Consider the following 22,089-nt stretch of genomic DNA (forward strand, 5'->3'; position numbering starts at 1 on the left):
TGGGGGAGTGGAGTTAAACTCTTTTAATTAAACCACTAGGAAAATATATCACCGCTTTGAAACCGCAAACGGACAGGCTGTATGTATTATCACTTCAGGTATTAAGTTGGTAGAAAGGTGACATGTTCCTTATCTAAATAAGGTGTCCATGAAGCAGGAACACCACACACTAGAGGCTTTGGGCAGAAAGTGGTGTTTGGTAACAGTGGGGGGGGGGGGCTCCTTTGCTCTAGAAGAATCACGGGTCTCCCTTACCTCTACATCACTCACTTTTTCTCCCTCAACTTTCCTGTTGCCAGGAGATTGGTTTATCGGGATTCTGATAATACAGGGGATGAGAAAGCAGCTGGCCCTGCCACCCGGATAGCCCTATCAGTTAAAAAGGACATTCTGTCTGGAAGAGGGCCACCAAAAACGAAACCCTCCATGAGACAGACTTCTACAACGGGCCCACACACGTCCGTGACCACAGCGATTGCACGGGCTTGGCAAGATTTGTTCTGTTACACAAAAATGGGCACCTTGATTTGGGCTCGACTCAATGAACCAGTAAGTAATGGCATGTTTCGGCTTTCCTTTCTTTCGGCAGCCACCAGTTTCCCTCTCGCTGTTCATTCCCAGTTACTGGAACAGATTCCACTGTCCTGACCCCCTTTGATTCCAGGGGAAGAGACAGTCCTGTCACTCTGCTGCGCAGAGCTGGTCACCAGGACAGCCGGTGAGAAGGAGGCTCTGCCTCCCACAGCCAGAGTTACAATCTTTCATGTTTTTGCATGGTCTCTGTGCTGAAAGATTCCATGTGTGTGAATTTCAAGAGCAGCCAATCTTGACAGCCAGACGAAGGCCAAAGAACCTTTCAGAGATCTTACCCAAACCAGCACTGTCTCCCGACTTGACATCTGAATCAATGTTGGGTCCTTGTACATGAACCAAAACAAGCGAAACAAAAACCTACACATCCATTTTCCTCTTCTGGATTATTGCTCTCATGGATTTTGTCTTATAGCTTATGGAAAATGGGGAGACAATACTTCTTGTAAACAGGAGGTTGGCGAGAAACAGAAATACTTCTCCTAAAACTCCATCAGATCATCATAGACAGGTTAGAGGGACGTGCCAGCATGGTGGTCCCTGTACCTCAGGAGAACCCGGTGCCCTGGGACGCCTCTGGCGTGGGACAGAAAGGGAGGGACCAAAGCCAGGATAAGCACCTGCCACAGACAACTTAGGCTGCATATCACTCACTCGTACAACCCCCAACCCAAATTACAGCACCAGTTTTGTCCAATTTACTTCTTGAGAGCTAGAATTGATAAAAGAGGTTGTGTGTAGAGTCAGGTGACATTCCTTAAACTTGCTGATGTCCTTTATTTTTTCATAAAATTCACTTAAACGACCCAAATTCCCCTTCTCTTTTATATAGATTCCTGCCCTGATCCCCAATGGCCACCACTATTTTGCGATGGCTGAGAGAGACTCCTTCGTCTTCCTTCTCATGGACGGGATGAGGTGCCTGTGGTCATCCACACATTTGGTTACAATGCTCTCCAGCTGCTGCTTCACCTGCAGCTCCTTGCTCCCGGCATCCATGGACTCTTTGGCTTGGTCGTTGAAGTGCATGATACACCGGGCCAGGGAGTTCTGGAACCTCTCCAGTTCTCTGGTCACCAGGGCCTGGGCTTGTGCAAGTGGCGCGTGGCTGCACTCAGTGCACTGGGCACTTGCTGCGTGGAGGCCAGACTGTCCTCGCAGCAGCTGGCGCCGCACCGGAACATGGCACCCTGCATCTTCCGGATTTTCCCCCTCTCCAGAATCTTCACCATGGAGGCCCCTGCCTCCTGCACGCGGAGCTGCTGCATCTCTTTCATGGTGACCCCGCGCTGAGGCCCACAGGGACAACCAGGCCGGGCGCCCCCTTGCTGTCGCTGCTACGGTGCGCTCCCATAGGAACCATTTTCAAGGTGTGATGCGAACCAGTTTTATGGCTGGGTGTTTTTTCTGTTCTTTACTTTCCTTTTTGTTTTTTTAAGTCATTTTATTAGGGGCTCTAACAAGTCTTATCACGATCCATACATACGTCTATTGTGTCAAACACATTTGGACATTTGTTACCATCATCATTCTCAAAACACCTGCTTTCTACTTGAGCCCTTGGTATCAGCTCCTCATTTTTTCTCCTCCCTCTTCGCTTCACCCTCCCCCATGAACCCTTGATAATTTATAAATTATAACTATTATTTTGTAATATTTTACACCATCTGAGGTCTCCCCTCACCCACTTCTCTGCTGTCCATCCCCCAGGGAGGAGGTTATATGTAGACCTTATAATCTGTTCCCCCTATTTCCCTCACCTTCCCTCCGCCCTCCCAGTATCACCACTCTCACCACTGGTCCTGAGATGTTCATCTGTCCTGGATTCTCTGTATTTCCAGTTCCTATCTGTGCAAGTGTACATCTTCCAGTCCAGCCGGATATGTAAGGTAGAATTGGGATCATGATAGTGGTGGTGGTGGGGAGGAAGCATTCAAGAACTGGAGGAAAATTGTATATTTCATCTTTGCTACACTGCACCCTGACTGGCTCATCTCCTCCCCGAAGCCCTTCTGCAAGGGGATGTCCAATTTCCCACAGGTGGGCCCTAGGTGTCCACTCTAAACTCCCCTTCATTCACAATGCTATTTTATTTTTTAAATATTTTTGTCTTTGATGCCTCATACCTGATCCCTTCTATGTCTTGTGATCTCACCGGCTGGTATGCTTCTTCCATGTGGGATTTGTTTTTTCTCAATTAGATAACCCCTTGTTTATTTTCCAGCCTATAGGACCCCAGATTTTGTGACGGGCACCATCGCTTTTCTTCACTGTATTTGCTAATGCACCCGCTTTGTCTTCAGCGTTCATGTTGAGGTAGGCTGGTGTGCTTCTTCCATGTGGGCTTCGTGGTTTCTTAGCTACATGGCTGCCTGTTTATCTTCAAGCCTTTAAGGCCCCAGATACTATATATCTTGATAGCCGGGCACCATCAGCTTTCTTCATCACTTTTGCTTATGCACCCATTTTGTCCTCAGCAATCGAGTTGGGACAGGCTGTTGTGCTTCTTCCATGTGGGTTTTGTTGTCTCTCAGCTAGATGGCTGCTAGTTTATCTTCAGGTCTTTAAAACTTCAGGTGCTATATCTTTTGGTAGCCAGGCACCATTGGCTTTCTTCAACCCATTTGCTTGTGCACCCACTGTCTTCAGTGATTATACCAGGAAGGTGAGCATCTCTGACTGCCGAATTGTTAGAATAAAGTTTTCATGTGTTGAGGGAGTACTTGAGCAGGGGCCTACTGTGCATCTGTTTTCTTAATACTAAACCTATAAATATATGTACATAGATCTGTTTCCTCCTCATCATATATAAATATATTTATATCTGTATATACCTCTATTTAAGTCTCTATGACTAACCAATGCCTCCTAGTTCTTTCCTCTATTTCTTTGTACTTTTCTTCTGTCCCACTCTCATGTTCAGCCTTCATTTCGGTTTTAGGAATTCCTTTCAGTTACATTGCCCTTGATCCAGCCCTGCCAGACCTCTTACACCCTTCTTGCCACTGATTTTGGATCACTTGTTCACTTTTCCCTGGGTTTGTTAATACTCATTTCCTTTCCCCTGCCTCCCCTACTCCCATGTTCCACCAGAACTGTCATCCCATTGTTCTCTCTTCTGGCTTGTTTATCCTGCGTATTCCTTCAGGTAGACATGCTATGTACTATCACAAGACTGAGTGCAATGAAGCAACAATAGAAAGTAAAACAATAGCTACAACAGACCAAAAAATGTGTAAATAGTTCAGGTTCTATTTATTGTCCTTCATGAGTGCTTTTCAGTCAAGTCTGATGGGTTGCCATGCTCTGGCACCACATCTATCCCCGGGGCTTCATTGCTGCCCCCCCCACCACCCACACACACTCTGCTGCATGCCCCAGAGGCTGGTTTCAGTGTAGTGAGCTCCTGGCAGGCACAATTCCTGCCGTGTGTCTCTAGTGTTGTCCTCAATGGTGCAATGGGTTATGAAGAATGCTGTGTCCCATGGTGAGGCCGGCCCTGTGGTCATCTCTGTGAATTGTTGTCTGAGCAGGGACATTTTTCTCATGGCTTGGTGAGCCAGGATGTGCTTCACTCCCCACCACCCCCACCTTTTTTTTCCCCTTGTTGGCTCCTGTGTGCTCTGATCAGACCAGTCACTCTTCTTGTTCTGTAGCTTCAGTGCTGTCCTCTGAAGTAAATTCTTCTAGGGGGACGGTGGTGCTGTCCACTTAGTTGGTAATGGGGCCGGTCCCTCAGGCCTTTCAGTTCCCTGCTTCATGTCAGTGTGTTGTGTTCTTGCCTTGGAGTTTCAGGTTGAAGTCTGGTCCCTCTTTCCCTGTGGAGACACAATCAACACCCTCCCCTTGTGTGGGTTAGTACCCTGTTCCCCCGGCTACACTTACCTTTTGCCCCCTCCTTTTTAATGGGCTACCATATGTATCCCATATGTATCCCTTACTTTAGTCCCTGCCATATTACCTGGACCTCAGGCCACGGACATATGCATACAGTAGCTTCTTCCCTATGCCCCTTTGGAATTTTTTAAGTTTACCTCAGCAGACTCACATAGTACTTGTCCTTTTGTGCTTGGCTTACTTCACTTAGCATAATTTCCTCCAGTTCTTCCCATGTGGTGATGTGCTCATGCATTCATCACCGCATTTTAGGGATGTGTGATGCTTCATTGTATGTATGTACAAGAGATTTTTAATCCATTTGTCTGTTGATGGAAATTTGGGCTTTTTCCAACTCCATGTAATTGTGAACTATGCTACAATGAACATTGGAGCACAGATGTCTGGCCGTGTTTTGTTTTTGTCTCTTCTGGGTATATGCCCAGCAGGAGGATTGCTGGATCATAAGGTAGCTCAATTTCCAGCTGTTTTAGATATCGCCAAATTGATTTCCATAATGGCTGTGCATACCTGCAGTGGACAAGAGTTCTTATCCTGTATCCCCTCCAATACTTGTTACTTACTGATTTCTTGAATTGGGCTATCTTTGAGAGTGTTAGGTGGTATCTCATAGTTGTTTTAATTTGCATTTCTCTTATGGTTAGAGATATGGAACATTTTCTCATATATTTATTGGCCATTTGGATTTCTGCCCTTGAGAAACTCCTGTTCAGGTCCTTTACGCACCTCTTGAGCAGACAATTGTTTGTTTGTTTTTTTGTTGTTTTTGTAGGTTAGCAGTATATTGTAGATTTTAGTAATAAGGCCTTTGATTTGTCAATGCTAGAGAAGGTTTCCCATTCTGCGATCTCTCTTATTGGTCTCTTGGTGAATTCTTTCGATGCACACAAGTGTTTTATGTTTAGTGTGTCCCCCTGGTCAATTTGTGCCCCCTGTGTGTTGGTGTCCTTCCCAACACCCGCCTGCGTAATCCCTGTGCCAAGCTTCTCAGGTTTGTCCAGATTCCCTCATTGATGGTCTGAATAGTTTGGGATTTTACCTCAAGGTCTGCGATTCACCTTGAGTTTATTCTTGTGCATGGAGAGAGGTAAGGGGCTTGTTCATTTTTCTGCAGCTATGTATCCATTTTTCCCAGCACAATGAATTGAAGAGGGCATCTGCTTTCCACTTGATATTTTTGGTTCCCTTATCAAAGATCAGTTGTCTGTAGGCTGATGATTTTATTTCTGGGTTTTCAATCCTTTTCCACTGGTCTGAATATCTACCATTATACCAGTACCATGCTGTTTTGATCACTGTGACTATATAGTACTTCTTGAGGAGTACTCTGCTAATTCTAGGTTTCTTCCCTCTCCATATGAAGTTGGTAATCTGTTTTTCCAACTCTTTGAATAAAGATGATGGGATTTGGATCGGGATAGCATTGAACTTATAAAGTGCCTTGGGTATAATCGACATCTTTACAATATTGAGTCTACCGATCCACGAGCCGGCGGAGGATCCCCTTCCATTTGTTGCGGTCACCCTTGGTTTTTTTAATAGTGTTTTGCAGTTTTCCTTGTACAGATCTTTTGTTTTTTGAGTCAGGTATATCTCTAGATATCTCAATTTGTGTTTGGCTATTATGAAGGGTACCCCCTTTTGATCCCCTGTTCTGTGTCCTCGTCCGATGTGTACAGTAGTGCAATAGAATTCCGTTTGTTGATCTTGTAACCTGCTACTCTGCCATATTCCTCTTTTGCTTCCGGTACCCCTCTCATGGGAATTTTAGGATTTTCCATATATAAAATCAGATCATCTGTGAATAACTATAGTTTCACTTCTTCCTTCCCCAGATGAATACCTTTGATGTCCTTTCTTTGCCTTAGATTGTTAGCTGGGACCTCCAGTATGATGTTAAATAGGAGTGGAGACAAGGGACATCCTTGTCTAGTCCCCTTTTTCAGAAAAATTGATCTCATCTTTTCACCATTGACTACCACATTGGCTGTTGGTTTTTCATACATAGCTTGTATTATATTGATGAATTTTCCTTCCATTTCTCTCATCTTGAGTGTCTTAAACATGAATTGGTGTTGAATGTTGTTGAATGCTTTTTCTGCATTTATCAGTATTATCATGTGGTTCTTAAAGTTTTTCATTTCAATGTGACAAATGATACTAATGGCCTTTCGTATGTTGAACCATGCCTGCATCCCTGGTATGAATCCCACTTGATCATGGTGAATTATTTGTTTTATGTACTTTTGTATTCTCTTGGCTAGTATTATGTTAAGGAATTTTGGGTCAATATTCACTAGGGAAATTGGTCTGTTGTTCTCAATTCTTGTGGGATCCTTGCCCAGAGTTTTATTAGCTTCATCGAAGGAATTTGGGAGTTTACCATATTTTTCTATGTTCTGGAAGACTTTGTGTAGGATTGGTGCCAGTTCTTCCCTGAATGCTTGATAGAATTCTCCTGTATATCCATCTGGTCCTGCATATCTATCTGCATGTAATGCTATGAGACTTCCTCTGATGACTGCCTTTGCTGTGTCCCATAAGTTTTGGTATGTCGTGTTTTCATTCTCATTGATTTCTAGAAATCTCCTAATTTCATCTTTGACATGAGTCAGTACGCTCTCCTTTTGCAATAGAGAGTGATTCGTTCTGCAATGGTTTGCACTTGATTTCTTTATCCTCCTTTTGTTTGTTAGCAATCTTGTGGCCCAGCAGTCAGAGAGGGAGGTCTGTACAATGTCCATGTGCTTGAACTTATGCAGGTTCGCCTTATGCCCTAGCGTGTGGTCTATTTTCTTAAATGGACCATGTGGGATTGCAAAGAATGTGATTTCTTTTTTATTTGGGTGGAGAGCTCTGCAGATCTCTATCAGGTCAAACTTTTTAATTGTCCTGTTTAGATTGTTAGCCTGCTTGTTGAGCTTCTTTCCAAGTGAGCTATCTCTCTCAGAGAGCGGTGTATTGAAGTCACCTACTATAGTAGTTGAGGCTGTGGTTTCTTTTTTTATCTTTTGGAGTGTTTGCTTCACATATTCTGCTATAAGCTTGTTCATCGAGTACATGTTTAAAATGCTTCGTGGTTCTTTATGTGATGTTCCCTTGTGCATTATATAGCATCCACCCTTAACTCTTTTTATCATTTTTACTTTGAGGTAAATTTTATCCGATATTAGGATTACAACCCCTGCTTTTTTAAAAATTGCTGTTTGCTTGGTATGTTTTTCCTCAGCCTTTGATTCTCAGTGTATTTTTGTCTGTAATGTTGAGATGTGTCTCCTGTAGGAAGCGGATAGAGGGGTTGTGTTTTCCAAGCAGTCTATTAGTCTCTGTCTCTTAAGGCCTGAGCTCAAACCACTAATATTCAGGGTTATCACATCTACACGGGGACCTTGTGATGTCACTTTATCCCTCTTGTGTTGGGTGTTTTCCCCCCTCCATTTCTTCTCTGTGGGTTGCGCATATGTGTGTTTGTAGTTGATTCATGCCTTTTCCCATCACTGAGCCAGTTTTATCTTGGGGACTGTTTTCCCTTTGATGGTCTCGGGGTGGAGTTGTTCTCTGTGGAGGTCTCTTGTATGTGCTTGGTGAGTGTTGTTCTTCTGCCCATACTGGGTCAGTGAGCATCTTTTGCAGTGCTGGGTTCATTTTAGCATATTCTTTGAGGCTTTCCTTGTCCGGAGAGACTCTCACTTCTCCATCAATTTTGATAGATAATTTGGCTGGATAGAGTATTCTTGGGTTTGCATTGTTTTCCAGCAATTTTTGAAATATGCTGCTCCACTGTCTCCTCTTCTTCATAGTGTTTGCTGATAGGTCTGCTTGCCTTCTTATGTGGTTGCCAGTTTTTCCCTCGCTGCTCTCATAATTTTCTCCTTTTCCTCATAGTTGGATAGTTTAACAACTATATGGTTTGCTGACTTCTTCTTGGGTCTGTCTAGCTGGCACTCTTTTGATCTCCTGGATAGTTGCCTGATTTTCGTTCATTAAGTTAAGGAAGTTTTCCTGCAAACATTCCATCACTATTTTGGATGTTGTTTTCCTTAATGGGCATTCCTCTGGCAGGCCAATTATTCTGATGTTGTTCCTTCTCATAGCATCAGACATTGCTCTGAGGTTTTCTTCAATTTCTCTGATGCACTTGTTAGACTTTTTCTCACATTTATTAATTTTTGCTTGCAAATCTTCTAGGTCATTGTTGTGGTTCTCTGCCTCCTCCATTCTCTGGGCAAAGTCTGTGAGTTTGCTATTAGCTTTGTTATCTCCCCCCATTAACTCCTATATTTCCTTTTGTTTCCTATATCATTTCATCCTTTTCTGTAATGCTTCCCTCATATCCTGTATGTCTCCAAGCAGCATTCTGAAGATTTCTTTCCATAGGAGTCAACCTCATCCTTTCCTATGACTGCTATTAGGTTCATGTGGTCCTCTGGCACTGGATTTTGTTTCTATTTTCTTACTGAAACTGGAAGCAGCTTGCTGTTTTTTGGTCGATTTATTGGAACTAGGTGCCATCTTCCTGGGTGTCTCAGAGCCCTGTGCTCTCTTTGGGAGGTCAGGGTTGGTGTTTCAGCCGGCTGCCTTTGCCAATTGCCTTGCAGGATTGTGTGTCACCTTGTCCTGCTGGGGGTTCCCTCTGGCCTTGACTTATGGTTTGTGCTCCAGTCCCCTTCAGGTCTCCTTTGGGGCTGTTTGCAGCTTCATGCTGTGGTCTGATAGAAAGTGTTGGCCCCAGTGCAGGAAAGCATATTTTGGGGATTGGGTGATCTGTTTCTGGCTAGAGGCACTGCCCTCAGTTGGGGGTGAGAGGGGGACTGCCACTGATGAGCAGATGCACCACTTGGAGCACAAAGGGTGGGACAGAGTGAGCAGAGAGAAGGGAGAATGCAGTGAGCAAGTCCCAAAGACTTGGGTCCCTATGTCACAGTTGCCGACATTTCTGCTAGACTTGTATTCTCTGCTTGGCAAGCCTGAAACAGTGTGGCAGGATGCAGACCTCTGCATGCATGTGCCTGTGTGCTTGCGAGTGTATTGGTGGTATAGGGAGGGGGCTGGCTGGCAGAACTGTGAGGAGTGCAGTGATGGGGCCGGCACCTCTGAGCTGAGACCTCTGAGTGTGGGGGCAGATCCGGTGGTCAGTTAGCAGAGCACAAAGGCCTGGGAGGAGAGGGGAGGGTCTGGCATGTTGGTCAGCGAAGGGGACCCAGATGGGGCACGAATCTGTGGGCTGGTATGCAGGCTGGAGCATCCACACAGACCCCATGCACTCTGAGGCAGGGTGGGCGTTACTGACTGGCAATTCTATGCGGAGCACCAAGGCTGGACACAGCGTCCATTGCTCACCTGACTCCCCTGTGGCACTGGTCCAGGCACAGGGGGCACCCGGAGAACCACACAAGAGCCCATGGAAGTCCACACCAAGCACTGGCGATCAGATCGGAGTACACTTCTAGGTCAGAGAAATGCTCTGAGTTGCCTAAGGAATTGACAGACAGACTTGATAACACTTACTCCGCCCCCAATTCTCCTCACTCACCGATCTTCTGGGAGCTCCGGGCATGAGCTTCCTATCTGGTGGCCATCTTCCACTGAGTTCCTGTTTATTTTTAATGGACTTTTAATATATGATTTTGATGCAGTAAAACATTGCTTGGTCCTGCATCTTCCTCAGATTCTGTGCCATCTTTGAACTCATTGTTGCAGCAACTTTCCCGAAGAAGTTTGAGGCTGTCTTTCAGTATTGCGTTGGTCTGCTAACTGCAAACTCACGGTCATCGAGTCAATGCTGACTCAGCGTGACCCTAAGGGTCAGGGGAGAACTGCCCCTGTGGGTTTTTGAGATGGTAACTCTAATTCAAAGTAGAAGGTCTCACCCTTCTCTGGCTGAGCAGATGATGGGTTTCAACTGTTGACTGCAGGTATCAGTCCAATGATTAACCACCACAGCATCAGCGTTCCCTCAAAACTCCTAGCAACGTCTAATTTATTTTTTTAAGGGTCAGGGGGGGCGGTGTTCTACTTCCACAAAGATTTACAATCTTGTGAAACCACAGAGGAAGTTCTGCTCTGTCTCATAGGATCGCTGTGAGTCTAACCCCACAGCAGTGAGCTTGTGTGAGTGGAAGTAATTCAGGAAAAGACTGTGACTCAATCTCAGCTTCATAATATGCTTCTTGGATTTGTATAACATGGACTCTACACACTTTTGATAAGGCAGACCATGGGTTTTCTAGAAAATAGAACATTAGAAGTATTCATAGAAATCTCAAATAGCAATTCTTTCAAGTAACATATACCTATGTAATTAACTTTGATTTCATGGTATTTTGACTAAGTGGAAAGCGATTTTATCCAGTTTCTACATGATAATAGAAATCATCATGAAATGTAATTGTATCCTCCTTTGAAATAGTCTTCATCATAAATTTGTTATAATCTATCTTTTATTAAAATATTTTGATCACATATTTTTAGTGAAGGAGCAAAGTAAAAAGGTATCTGAAGATTACTAAAATGTTCACGATTAACTTACAACATTATTTAAAAATGAAAGACCAAATTAGAATTAATCATAAAAGTGATGCTAAGTCAAATAAAGCTATTTAGAAAGTAAAATTAAGGCACAAATATTTTAAATGCAATGATGAATTTTGTAGAGTTTAGAACACAAAACAATATTGAGATATTACATTAAATATAATATATCCAGGGTACACTACTCTGCATTTTTCTAAGTAAACCATTAGGCTGATTGATACTTGATTCATAATAAATAAATAAAGCTATAACCAACTTAGCCACTAAAATAAAGAAAGTGCAATAATTTGCAATGATCGTAAGTGATCATTACTGACATATACTCATTAACATAGAAAATGAAATACTTCCTCTTATTTAATACAATATTTAAAACCATTTGTAGTATATTAAATGTATTTTATTGCACTTTCTTTTTACTTACCAGAAAAATATTTCATGGCTTTCTTTAGGTTTCAATTTTTCAGGAATTTACTCTAGATACCTAACAACAATACTTGCATTATATAATCAAGTATTTCAAAGGTAAAAATCCCTTATTTTCACAAAACAAAAATTATGGTTTCTTGATTAAAGATATGAAAGCTCCCATAAATGCACCCAAAGCACTTTTGATACCCAGGCAACTTAAATAGCATAAACAATAAGCTAAAGAACCAAGACTACAAAAAGTAAGTAAAATTTGACAGTATTTTCACATAATGCATAGCTTTTTCATTTTAGGGATTATTTTATTGAATATTCAAGATTGATTGAATTAAGAACAAATGACTTTTAAAGCAAATATTCAAAAAGAATGTATTATTATCTTAAAACCAAAAAATGTAATTCTCTGTTTTACATGTTACTTGACATTCAGTCATTAAAATGCTTATAAATTAAATAAATAAAAATCAAATCATATTAAACTTATATATACTAAAGCTCTAAAATTCCTTCTCTATATTGCAAATTTTTATAGAACGTTCAAATCATAAAAATGAATATATACATAATCTGATGTAAATACATCACTAAAGTAAAGAACTATTGCTATACATATGTATATATATATTCATATACATATGACGATATATATGTAGCTGTCGCATGCCATCCAGTTGGTTAAGACTATTACGGGCCCTATGTGTAACAATCACAATTATATAGGCCAGTTCCTGCACCATCCGTGCCATTCTTCTTATGCTAGACCCTGCTGTACTGCGAATACCAATGTCAGCAGTTTGAACTGTATGATCCCCTAAACTGCCTGTGCTTGCAACCCGACAGAAAACTCAAGTAATAGAGCAATATAATTAATGTCCCTCACAAGTAAAATTAATATGAAGCTCATCCAATAATAGTTGCAGCCGCACATTGACAGGAACTACTGTAAGTTAAGGCTGACCTCAGAAGGGGACATGGAATAAGGGATCTCTTGGCTGAAGGGTCTGAGCTCTTCAGGGAGCTGTAGCAGGGAGCTGCCAGAGGTTCAGGGTGAACTGAGAAGAGGCCATGGAATAAGAGATACCATTGCTAATGTCAGATGGATCTTGGCTGTAAGCATAGTTTATTAGAAAGATGTTTATTTGGATTTTATTAACTATACCAACCATGCAACTGTGCAGATCATAATAAGCTATGGAGAACCTTGAAAATAATGGGAATTCCCAAACACTTAATTATGCTCACATGGGACTTGTACATAGGTCAAGAGTGTGAATGGAACAAGAGAATACTGAATGGTTTAAAATCAGGAAAGGTTTGAGCCAAGTTATATCCTCTCAGCATACATATTCAATCTGTATGATGAGCAAATCATCAGAGAAACTGGATTGTATGAAGAATGTGACATCAGGCTTAAAGGAGGGCTTATTATTAACCATCTGCTATATGGTGATTACACAACCTTGCTTGCTGTAACTGAAGTAGACTTAAACCACGTTCTGATGAAAATTGATGATTGCCGCCTTCAGTAGGGATTATAAGTCAGTTTAAAGGAGCACAAAATCCTCACAGTGGACCAGTAGCTAAAATCATGATACATGAGAAAAGATCGAGGTTGTCGAGGAGTTCATCTTTCTCAGATCCACAATCAATGCTCATAGAAGCAGCAGTCAGGAGATCGAACAACACATTGCATTTGGTAAAGATGCTGCACAGACTTATTTGAAGTGTTGAAAAGCAAGGATGTGATTTGAAGGAGTAAGGTGCAACCTATGGAGTTTTCCATTGCCTCATTTACACGTGAAAGTGGCAGATAGACCAAGGAAGGTCGAAGAATAATTGCTCCATCTGAATTATGATGCTAGAGAAGAATATTGAAACTATCAGAGATTGTCAAAAGAACCAACAAAGCTATCTTGGAAGTGCAACCAGAATGGTTGTTACAGACAAGGATGCCTAGAATTTGTTTTATGTTACTTTGGTCTGTTGTCAGGAGAGAACAACTCTTGGAGAAGGACATCATGCTTGTTAAAATGTAGGGTCAGCAAAAATTAGGAAGCCCCTCAGCAAGATGGACTGACACAGTGGCTGCAACACTGGGCTCACACTTGGTAAGAATGTGAGGATGGCGGCAGGACCCAGCAGTGTTTCCTTCCGTGGTACGTAGGGATGTAATGAATCAGAACTGATGCAGTGGTACCTAACAACAGCTATTCTCATTTATAGGCTCCAGCATCCTGGATCATTTTCTCATCATACAGGTTGAATAAGAAAGATTAAAATGATGAAAACCTGCGACATGAAACCGTGGAGTATTCTATTAGTCTGTTTGAACATCTACTTTTTGGTCCACGTATAGATATCACATATACACAGTTAAGTCGTCTAGAATTTCCACACTTCAAAATTTTATCTACAGGTTTTATTTGTTTGTTTTTAATAATTCAGACAGTTAATACATTTGCATATTCAATAAAACACAAGTAAACATCTTTCTAGTTTTGTCAGCTTCCATCCAAGATCCATGTCATATCAGCAATGCTGTTTGTGGGGCTGCATCTTCTTCTGAATCTGGCATTAATTTTTGTCAACTCCCTGTCAGAGTACTGCTGCAAATGTTGTCGAAGTTTTGTCAACAACAACCATAGCAAAACGTTTTACTTGCATATAATATTAATGTTATTGGTTGATATATTCCAGAATTATGTTCCATTACCTCACTTTTAAATGGGCACAAACATGGATATCTGCCAATCATTTGTCCAGGTAGCTGTTTCAAAATGTCTTCAATTGGATGAGTGAGTGCTTTCAGCGCTTTGTCAACTTGAAACATTTCTTCAAAATGCTGGAGCCTTGTTTTGCATGAATACTTTCCATATAGCTTTTAATTATTTCTTCAATATTATGGGTTATTGACCAGATTCTATTTCTTTTTGGTACAGTTATCCTTTGTATTATTTCTATCATCTTTTGATATTTGCTGCTTTGTTCTATATTTTTATCATTGAATTCTTCAATATTTATTAAAACTCAATACTTCCCTTTTTTTCATTTCTTTCAGATGGATAGATACATTGAGATAGATACATTACTTGGGTGGTTTTTGGTTTTTTTTGTGCTTTTACACTTTCTAACTCCACATTTTTGCATAGTCCATGATAACACTTTGCCTTCTTGAATTAGCTTTTGAAATTTTTTGTTCAGCAGTTTTACTTCATAATTAGTCCATTTTCTTTAGCAACTCAGCTTGCAAGAGAAGTTTTGAATCTCTTCTGACATCCACCTTTCTTTCTCATTGTCTTTTTTTTTTAACATTTTATTAGGGGCTCATACAACTCTTATCACAATGCATACATATACATACATCAATTGTATAAAGCACATCTGTACATTCTTTGCCCTAATCATTTTCTTTTTTTACATTTTATTAGGGGCTCATACAACTCTTATCACAATCCATTCATATACATACATCAATTGTATAAAGCACATCCGCACATTCCCTGCCCCAATCATTCTCAAAGCATTTGCTCTCCACTTAAGCCCTTTGCATCAGGTCCTCTTTTTTTCCCCCCTCCCTCTCGTTGTCTTTTTATTGACCTTCTGTTTTCTTCTTTTCAGCTCACCAGGTTTTCTGTCCTTAGTGTTCAATGCATCAATTTTATTACTGAGATGCTCTCAAAATTCAAATGGGATGTACTGCAAAACCCTCACAGTCATCTAGACTGTACCTACTCATGTAAACTCTATAGGACAAGGTAGAACTTCCCTTTCAAGTGTCTAAGACCATAACTGTTTAAGGGAGTAGAAAGCCTTGTCTTTCTCCCAAGAAACCCCTACTTGTTTCGAACTGCTGACCTTGTGGTAATTGCCCAAGGCATAACCACTATGCCACCAGGGGCCCAAGGGATAGACTTAAGGTTGCATTTTTAGTCTCATGAATTTGTATTTAATGTTCTTTACTCGCAACCTGAACTTATATATGAACAGTTGATGGTCTGTTCTATATTTAACCCTGGCCAAATTTTGACTACTGATATTAAGTTTCTTTTCCACTATCTTTTTCTACAGATGTTCACAATTTAATTCCATTTGTATTCCATCCGGCAACTTAATGTGTACAAACACTGTGTATGTTATTGGAAAAAATGAAGTTTGCAAAAAAGAAGGTATTCATCTTGTGCATTTTACCTGGTACGTTCCAGCTTTGTTTCAATCAAGAGCTTCACAGCCTCCAGCTAGAGTTCATTCTTTGTTTCCAACTTTCTCATAAATATAACAAAAATAAATAAATAGACTCACTGACACCAAGATGCTGCTGCTTCATAATGACCCAATAGGACAATGTAGAACTGCCTCTCTGGGTATGTAAGACTGTACCTCTCTATGCAATAAAAGAAGAGTCATATTTTTTTCTCTCACAGAATTGATAGTGGGTTCAAACTGCTGACTTTGCATTTAGCAGCTCAACTAGCACTCACTAACTACACCACAAGAGGCCAAATTGCCAATAATTATTAGTGTATCTTGATTACAAGTGTGATCAATTGGTATAGTTATTCTACTTATTCATCACTTACTTCAGAGGTTGGTGCTTAAATATGGATGATATTGCATTAACTAGACTCCCTTGTAGTCTTATCCTATCGCCATCAGCGCTGTATTTCAAGATAAGTACTGCAGTGCATTTTTGGACTACTAATGCAGTATTATTCTCCTTTAATTTATAATTTCTGACCTACCGAATTGTGGTTACATTATTAGAATGGCCAGTCCTTTTCAGCTTACCATTGTCGAGGATATAGATCTTTATGTGCTCCATTTAATTTTAATGACATTCAATTTTCCAATATTCATATCTTATACTTTCCATATTCTAACCATTAATGGTTGTTTGCATCCATCTATTTGTGCTTATTAGTAAAATGAAATTTTCATGATGTCAATCTTTTCTTCATTTATCATGATGATATATGCCTGGTCCAGGTATAATATCAATTGTTTTCTTTACACTGTGTTTCAATCCATAATGAATGTTATATTCTTAGATTTTCATAAATAAGCTTTCAAGTCCTTTTAACTTTTCAAGCAAAGCTATGTCATCTCTATGTTACATGTTGTGCCTGTATAAATTAGGCTGGGTTGACTAGAAAAAAAAAATCAATGACATTGATGTGTATGTGTATAGAAATAGATTTGTGTCAATACATGGTTCACACAGTAATACTAAGTACACTCTGCTTCAAGTCTGTGGGTCAGATGTAAGCTGCAGATGTCTGAATCCTGTAGTTGTTGGGCATAAGAACAGGAAACAGTAATATGCAGCAGAGCTCAATGAATCTGAGATCACACACATGAATGAAAGAATAGCAGAGCTCAATGAATCTGAGATCACACACATGAATGAAAGAGTAGTAGACCAACTTCTGAGATTGGGAGACCATATAACCAGAGCTGGATGAACAAGATAAAAGATTAAAATCCAGCGGTAAATGTGAGCTAATTTTCACACACTGACCATTAATAATAAGAGTAGGCCACACTCTGAGCAAAACCTCTCTCAATCTATCAAAGCTGTGACTAGATGAAGGAGGTCTATTCTCCCCACAGATGCTTGGCTACTTCACAAAAGATTCCATCATGGAGTGGATCACAAATAATAGAAAACACCTTGGGTGTGTCTTGCAGGAAGTGAGTCTTGCCAGCTGAAGCAGGAACTGGCTAATGCAGTTGCACCATGGTCTGACCATCAGAAAGAAAGAAACTTGAGAACTCAAAAGGCAGGGCTCACTGAGCTATTTATCTTTCTGTCCTTCAGTCAACCCCACGTGTTTATCAGCCAGGTTGGCACAATAAACTAATTCAAACCAATGGACATATGTCTGCGGGGGTTTGCAACCCACTCTGGGTACCAATAATATGTTATTGGAGAATCCAACTGACTCATATGAACATACACCCTAACTATCACATGTGCCTTCTTCTAATCCTATGTTCTTCATAAAGCCTAGCTTTTTAGATAATTTCTCAGCATATAGATTAAATAAGTATGGTACAGGGATACAACATTGATGTTTACTCTACATGAATTTTTTTAAATATTATGAATTGTGCTCAGATTTATAGTCTACATAATGTTTTACATTCAACAATTCATAAGCAATATATTTCAATTCATCAATTTTGATCACTTTAAAGCATTCTTACTTATCTCACAATCTTTGTTTCTTATTTCCAATCCACCTTTGTTTTTAACTCTCTGGTCTTTGTTCTTGGATAAATGCTGACCTACGGATATTAAATAATTGATTTTTACAAGATGTGAGTACCACATGATTGTTATTAAGATATGTCTAAGATATTCCATTTTGGTTTCCTTATCCCAAGTCATTGCAAAGAGTCTATACTTCTATTTAATTCTTTACTTTTAAGAATAATTTTAAATGTATCCTTAAATTTGTTCATATTTTTTGTTTTCTTTGTTTTTTATCTAACAAGGTGATGCTTCTAATTTTTAGTAATATTTTTATTACTTTAGATGTCATGTTTATCTTACTTGCTTCTAGTCTTAATGCTTTCTTTTCCTGAGAGTAGTTTTTTCAAAACTTTCCTTGAAGTAATATGGGTCTCAGATGTTTATTATTAATAATAAATTTGTTCATCTAATCCCATTTACATGTCTTCAAGTTAGCCCAGGTATTTGATAGAATGAAACATAAATAAATGCTTCACATTAGGTGATGATTAAAATATTCATTTTTCAAAATTATATTTCTAGCTTAATTTTCAATTATTTCTTCAAATATTATAAGAAATTTATTTAACATATATAACCATTTTTTAAAAATTATAACCCAACCTTAGGAAACCCTTTGAAGAAATATTTCATCAAATTTAATTATCTATGGAGATATGAAATTATATTGCCATATATTTTCTTTGATACTTCTATAACTAGTTGTGGTGCTAAAGAAGAATATTGAAAGTACTTCGAACTTCTAAAAGGAGAAACTGATCTCTGTTGGAAGAGACAGCCAATGTGTCCCTTAGAGCCAAGGATAGTGAGGCTATGTTGTGTATAATTTGGACAGCTTGTAAGAGAGACTAGTCCCTGGAGAAGAACATCATGTTTGGTCAAGTAGAGGGGCAGACAAAAAGAGGAAGGAGCCAACAGGATGGATTAGCACTGTTGCTTTAACAATGACCTCAAGCATAAGAGAAATTGTGAGGATACTACAGGACCAGGAAGTTTTCTTCTGTTGTGCATCGGGTTACTATGGGGTGGAACAGACTCAATTGCAGCTAACAACAACAATAAAGGTTCTTGTATCATTTGTGTTTCTGTTCTTAGAAGATATTCTGGTGGTTTGACATCCCATTTTCCATAGCTTTGCTTACTGATTCGTTAATTTAGTGTATTTTATAGTTCAAAATAGCAAGACTAAAGACAAAATCTATGCTAATTATATCTCATTAACATAAGGTAGAGAGCTCATTCCCCAAAAGGACTGTAACTTTAAGTATATAGGTTGGGGTTTATGACATATATTTTGGGGAGGAGGACACACTTAGAGCAATGCATGTGCTAAAGAAAAAAATTGGTGTGGATTTTCATTATCAAGAAAATATTTCTCAGCATTTAGAATAGAAATCCCTACTACCACTTTGAAATAAAATAAAATAATCTCCACATATCTGCAAGAGTTTTCACTAGTTAAACAATAATAAGTACCCTCATACATACTGGTAACATTGGTCATTCAAATTACACATATCAATATATTCCTAAAATAATAGCACAATATACCCTCATTATTACCCATTATTTATGATTAAAGTAGCAATTAAGCAAGAGACTATTTTATCAATTTTAGACTTTCTTTAATCACAAAAATTCATCCCCAACTCTTAATCAAATATATAACATAGAGAACCCCAAATGACTTTTCACTGATATCTGTGACCATTTACAAGAATAGAGAAGAATTTCATAGCAGAATTACTTGAATTTGATCACATTATACCCATTAAATTTACCATCAACTTAGCTATGATTTCTGGTAATCCTGAGTCTGTTAGACTAGAACTGTGCTCCTTTGGTTTCCCATACACCTTAAAAAAATTTACGTTACCTTCCTTTTGTTCTGAGACACCTATGAATGAACTCAAACTTCTAATCTCAGTTAGCAGCCAAGTGCATTACATATGTGCACTTTACAGAGATTCCTCAGTACATCCAATTTATTATAACGTATGAGGCCTGGATAGTGAGGAGAAAACACCCTGGCCCACCAAGCCCTGAGGACAATATTCCTGCTCATAGCAGACAATGCACAGAGGGGACCATAGGGTCGGCTCTACCACAAGGCAGGATATCGCTCACTGAACCATAGCGCTACTTAATACAACACTGGAGACAGAGTGTGGGAACTTTGTCTGATCTGACAGCTTCACACTGGGGCAAAACACTAAGGGCATGCAACAGAGCAGCAAGGTGAGCAAAGTGATGAAATCCCCAGGGAATACCAACAATAGTGTTTGGTGACAGTGTGGTATCCCATTAGTCTCCACTGGAAAACACTTCTAAATGTCAACAATGGGACTGATGGTTCCAGGGGGACACAAGAAAAGAGAATGTGGGAGAAAGGAATAGAGTGGTCAACCAACCCAGGGACAAGGAAACAACAAGTGAACTGAAATCAATGGAGGGAAAGGTGTAGAATGACTAGTGGGGCTTAATGAAGGGCAATGTAAGAGAGAGGTATTACTAAACCTGACTCAAGGCCAAACATGGTAGTGGGTCAAGAGAAAAGTAAAAGGAAATAGAGGAAAGAACCAGGAGGCAAATGACATTTATAGACGTCTAAAGACAAGCATGTACATATGTAAATACATATAATGATAAGGAAATAGATCTATGTACTTATATCTATATACTAAGAATTAAGGCAGTAGATGAACATTGGGCCTCAACTCAAGTACTTCCTCAACACAAGATCACTTTTTTCTAATAACCTGGCATTCCATGATGATCACCTTCCCCACAGAATCTCTGAAGACAAAGTGGGTGCATAAGCAAATGTGGTGAAGAAAGCTGATGGTGCCTGGCTATCAAAAGATATAGTGTCAGGGGTCTTAAAGACTGGAAGATAAGCAAGCAGTCATCTAGCTCAGGAGCAACAAAGCCCACATGGTAGAAGCACACAGCCTGTGTGATTATGAGGTGTAGATCAGATCAGGTATCAGGCATCTAAGCCCCAGAACAAAATAATACAAATGTGAATGGGGGGAGGGGATGTGGAGTGGAGACCCAAATCCCATCTGTAGACAATTGGACATCCCTTTACAGAAGGGTCACAAGGAAGGAACAAGCCAGTCAGGGTGCAGTATAGCACCGATAAAACATAGAACTTTCCTCTAGTTCTTTAATGCCCCCCCCACCACTATCATGACCTCAATTCTACCTTACAAATCAAACTATACCAGAGCATGTACACGGTTACAGAAAAAAGCTGGAAACACAGGGAATCCAACACCAATAAACCCCTCAGGACCAATAATGAGACAAGAGATATCAGGAGGATAAGGGGAAGGTGGACAGGAGAAAGTGGGAATTGATCACAAGGATCGATCTACAATCCTCTCCCAGGAGGACAAACAAAAGAAAAGTGAGTGAAGAGTGACAGAGGACTATGTAAGATATAAACATAATAATCTATAATTTATCAAGGGTTCATAAGGGAGGGAGAGCAGGCGAGGGAAGTGGAAAATGAGGAGCTGATATCAAGGACTCAAGTAGAAAGGAAATGCTTTGAGAATGATGATGGCAACATACGTACAAATGTGCTTGATGCAATGAATGAATGAATGGATTGTGATAAGAGATGTAATAGCCCACAATAAAAGTATTCAATTTTTTAAAAAAGAAAGAAAAGGTGTAGACGTTACAGTAATTAGCAACTAACTGAACTCACCAGACTCTCTTCTGGAGAAAGATGTGGCAGTGAACTTCTGCAGGGATCTACAGCCTCAGAAGCATGGGGCTTATCTTCTCTGAGTCTCTCTGAGTTGAAAGCGACTCAATAGCAATGGGTATGTACAGCTGCTAAATTTATAGTCATATTTTTACACAAAAATTAAAAGCAAACACTTTCAATTTTTTGAGTTTTGATAATTAAGTCACCTCTTTTTTGCATGTATTTTGTGATAAATTAACATATATATCACATAAAATTGTTCATTATAATCATTTTAAGTGCACAGTTCAGTGGCATTAACCACATCCACAGTGGTGTGCTATAATTCTTGTGTTTCTAAAATTTCTTAGCACCACTTACAGAAACTACATATAAATGATTTCCTTCTACTCACTGACAATGTCTAATCAACGTTCTGTCCTGGTAAATTTGTCTATTCTACATATTTAATATAAGAGAATCATGCGATACTTTTTATTATTCCTGGCTTTTTAAACTTAGTGTAATGTTTCATCATTCATCACAGCTGTGACATATAACAATATGTCACTTCTTTTTATGGCTGAGTAAGTCTTGGATATATCACATTATATTCATCCATGCAAGAACGACTATCACATACAAGTAAAAATTTGCTCAATATAATTTTAAAACAGCAGGAGCA

At 39.7% G+C, this 22,089-nt stretch overlaps 1 pseudogene; it reads right to left on the minus strand.

Moving 5' to 3' along the window:
* Positions 1 to 1,452: 1,452 nt before the first annotated feature.
* Positions 1,453 to 1,868, minus strand: LOC142440732 (protein FAM136A pseudogene; annotated as a pseudogene).
* Positions 1,869 to 22,089: the final 20,221 nt, after the last annotated feature.

This window comes from Tenrec ecaudatus, chromosome 2 (assembly GCF_050624435.1).
Source record: "Tenrec ecaudatus isolate mTenEca1 chromosome 2, mTenEca1.hap1, whole genome shotgun sequence".
Lineage (NCBI taxonomy): Eukaryota > Metazoa > Chordata > Mammalia > Afrosoricida > Tenrecidae > Tenrec > Tenrec ecaudatus.